Here is a 4,308-nt window from a genome sequence, read left to right as displayed (position 1 = left end):
TTTAGTTCCTCTGGTCCGTTTACGGTCTATATTTTCTGACCTGTGTCTCCCTCCCCTCAAATGAGCATTGCTTTGGGACATCCCACTATGTAATGAATACTCTGTGTCCCTTGATGTACTCTCAAGAAAAGGATTTTACAGGTAAGCTGTATTTAAAAATCCTATTTTTCTCTATTTTCCTTGCACGTGATTGGTACTCTTTGTGTAGTAAAGCTTTACCTAATTTTTTAAGCTCTGGAGCAACTGCCCTTACGGAGTGCAACTGCACTTTGCAAAGTGCCCAGTCTATTTGCCTTTAGTAAATCAACCCCATTGTGTCTTATGAATCCAACCACAAAAGACAAACCTTTTTATGCGTGACCCACAGTAAGTATACCTGATCTTTTGAGAATTCAGGCACCCTATCTTTGCTCTCTTTTGACCCAACTCAGCGACAACACCCTGGAGGCTGAATCCATCTCTCCTAGATGACCAAATACACATCACTCATACCCAGCACTCGTATTCCGAGAATAAAATACCGTGCCCTTACCCTCCCAAAATCTAAAGGGGCATTGGCTTCCCTGACATAGAGAAATACTGCTGGGTTAGCCAACTGTCCAAGATAGTGGACTGCAACTTTTACTTGACACTCAAGTATTTATTTTTTGCAATTCCTTTGCATACCTGCCCTTAGATTAAAAAAGTCCATAACCCCAACACACTCGGCAAACACCCATTAATTAAAGCAAATCTTCAGACCTTCCATACCTTGAACAAAAAATTAAAGCACTTCTCTGATTAAAACCCTCTAACCATGTTATATTCAACCATGAATTCCTTCGAGGAATGTCTGCCACTTTTCATAACACTTGGTGGGCCAAGCCCTACCTCACTGCACAAACCGTGGGTGTCTTTCTTACCCTACATGAACTACAAAACCTCGCACAAGTAGTTAATATCCGTCAATGGTCACAAAATTGGTCATGCCAAGATTCTAGAAAAGGACTAACATGCCGGAAATGAAAGACTGGTTCTGATGAATAGAATGTGTGGCATAAATGGTGGAGTTGATACACGTTATCAACAATACAACATGGACCCATATATTAAAACATGGGCAGGATGGATGTTCTTCAAACTAACTGATACATATATAAATTATGAGCACAAGGTCAACCTCAACTATTCCTATATGAGTGGCAAACCTAGACTTGTAGTTGTTAACCCACCCAATGAACATCAAAGCTCAAATTTACCTGCAGGACCTGCTAACGCATTACTCAATTGGGCCTCGTGCCTTAAAAAAAAACTGTGGTTCCTCCCTGGATAACCCCCTACACCAACCCCCCCCTTAACTCACTCCCTGTCTCCTTAGCACCTTAATAACCACCATTTTCTTCTACCTCCAATTCCTGGATTACCACAAATAATTGTGCAATCCTTGGCACGCCAGCTCAATCCAACCATGCCCAAGCACTCTCCCAGACTGCTTCATGACTTCCCTATCCATATCACACAGGCCGGCCATACACGGAGCGAATTTATTTCCTGGAACCACGGGTTGCAGGAAAAAAGATTCACTTGATTCCCCCATTAACACAGACAGTGTTGATGCAGGAATCCCTCTTGCCGGGCAAGGGGTGGAAGAAGACAGTGATTATTGCTAGCGGATATAGCAGCCTGTGACAATAATCGCAGGTAAAACCTGACATGCTGGTTGTACCCAAGTTGATCGATCGATCAACTTGGTACATTCAGCCAGCCCATACATGGTTCGAATCTCGGCCGGTTCCTGCTGAACTGGCCGAGATTCGAACTATGTATTGTCTGCCTAAGAAACATAATGTTGCAATGCCTTTGTCTGTATCATTACATTGTTCTTCCTCAATGTACCATCTAATTTAAAACTAAGAAAAACAAAACAAAAAAAAAAAAAACGGATATAATAAACCTGCCTAGTAAACTATCTGCATATATACATATTTAAATAAATGTCGTAGACATTATATTTTAAAAGATCATGTAAAAGTGTTATGCTGGCCAATAACTTAAATGACACATACCAAAAGACAAACACCATACAACAAAAGACTTAATTTTTGTTCTTGTTTGTGAACACAAGTTTCTGGACACTGTGGCTCTCATAATAGCAAGAAATGATAATTCGCATATAGACGAACAAGGATTAATAAAAAGACATTTGCACATAAATAACAATGGAATGGTACTTATTACTCTTTCAACTCTTCAATGCCTGACTGTTGTTTAATTGTATGCAAACAATTATTAGTTAATGATCTCAGATTACCATGTGTTGATTTACAAGATACTAATAACTGAACTAACTGATCAAAACAGAATTAACCAGTGCTGTGCTTCCACTGCAAAAGACCCATGAACAAAAAAACAATGTTAGTATTTAAAGGAGGAGTACAGCCAAAGCTCGTTTGGCTGAAGTCCGCTCTCTGCTGACGTCACAGAGTTAGTCCAGACTCCACGTCATCACGACCACTGAGTCCGGATCCACCAGATCACTGGACCGGCACCCAGCTCAGCCTCTCAGTGAACCGCTGAGAGCCTGAGCGGGCTGCTCCTTTCCCTTCCACAGCTTTCCCTTCCACAGCTCAGTGCTCCAGTGTGTGTGGAGGGGGCAGAGAAGAGAGCTGCTGACTGACAGTCAGCAGCTCTCCGCTCTGGAAGCTGTGAGAATCTCAGTGTAGAGGCGCCGGGGGACAGATGCAGCATCGGACCTAGGTAAGTATGAATCAAAAAAAAAAAACCCCATACTTCTCTTTTAACAAGTTTAAAGTGCAAGTCCAGGCCATTTTTAACTATGCCTGCTCCCACCCCCTTTCAAAATCCTATTCTTAGTAGCCTGTGAAAAGAAGATGCTTATACAGTACTTACTTATTCTCAGAGCAATATGGTCCGGTCACGTGATCACCCCAATGTCTGGCTTCAGGGGAGAGAAGAGATTGCCGAAAATATTTGAAATGCCTGTGCGGGGACATCACTTCAAGACTTGCTATGGGGCATCTGTTGTTGGGGGCTGGGAGCAGATCACATGACCAGACTGGAATGCCCTCAGAATGGGTAAAAGCATCTTCCTTTTATAGGATAGTTAGAATAGGTTAGCAGGTTTAAGCATACTTAGAAAAAGCCCGGGATTCCACTTTCACTTCTTCAGCCTTCTTTAGTGACCCCTGAATAGAAACAGACAATTTTCACAGCAATTAAAGTGGTTGTAACCCTAAAAAAAAGCTGCTGTCCCTTTAAGGCATGATATAGAGCAGTGATGGCGAACCTTGGCACCCCAGATGTTTTGGAACTACATTTCCCATGATGCTCAACTACACTGCAGAGTGCATGAGCATCATGGGAAATGTAGTTCCAAAACATCTGGGGTGCCAAGGTTCGCCATCACTGATATAGAGCATAGTGCTTTTGCAGTGTCAATTGGCCCTTTCCATTTACAATACCTGGTTGATTCTGCCTGTTCTTGTGTTCCCCTGTGTGTACTGACCACGCTTATCATGACTGCTGATCCATGATAGCGTGGTAATGCCCCGTACACACGGTCGGACATTGATCGGACATTCCGACAACAAAATCCATGTTTTTTTTCAGACGGATGTTGGCTCAAACTTGTTTTGCATACACACGGTCGCACAAAGTTGTCGGAATTTCCGATCACCAAGAACGTGGTCACATACACCACGTACGACGAGACTATAAAAGGGCAGTTCAGAACCAAGCGTGGCACCCTTTGGGCTCCTTTTGCTAATCTCGTGTTAGTAAAAGTTTGGTGAGAGACGATTCGCGCTTTTTCAGACTCGTGGTTTTCAGATCGTTTTCTGCTGTTCAGTTTGTGCTTGTGGGTTTGTATCTTCAGTGCGTGCAGCGAGTTACACGTGACTTTGTCATTGTGTTCTTGTTCATTCGTTACTGTTTTTCAGGTCGCTCTTCACAGGCCTTGCTGTTCTTCAGTCTGTTCTGTTAGTTCGTTCTGAGCAGCCAACCGTTTTCTAGCCATGTTGCGTATACGTATTCCTCGTAGAGTTCGTGCTGTGCGGGGGTTTGGTGTTGGGGTCCTTACCTTGACACAAGTCCAGTCCATGAACAGGGTGGGGAGGAGTTCATGGTCCAAGAATTGGTTGCTCCAGCGTGACCAGTTCTGTCACATGCCTTTGCTCCATGAGATCCGTGAGAATAATCCTGATGATTTCAGAAACTTTCTCCGGATGACGGACCCCGTATTTCATCATTTGTTGGCTTTGCTGACCCCCTACATCAGCAGGCAGGATACCTGCATGAGGCAAGCCATCA

This window comes from Aquarana catesbeiana, linkage group LG01 (genome assembly GCF_042186555.1).
Source record: "Aquarana catesbeiana isolate 2022-GZ linkage group LG01, ASM4218655v1, whole genome shotgun sequence".
In the NCBI taxonomy this organism is placed as follows: domain Eukaryota; kingdom Metazoa; phylum Chordata; class Amphibia; order Anura; family Ranidae; genus Aquarana; species Aquarana catesbeiana.
The sequence above is the reverse complement of the archived record's forward strand: the minus strand, read 5'-3'. Positions refer to the sequence as shown.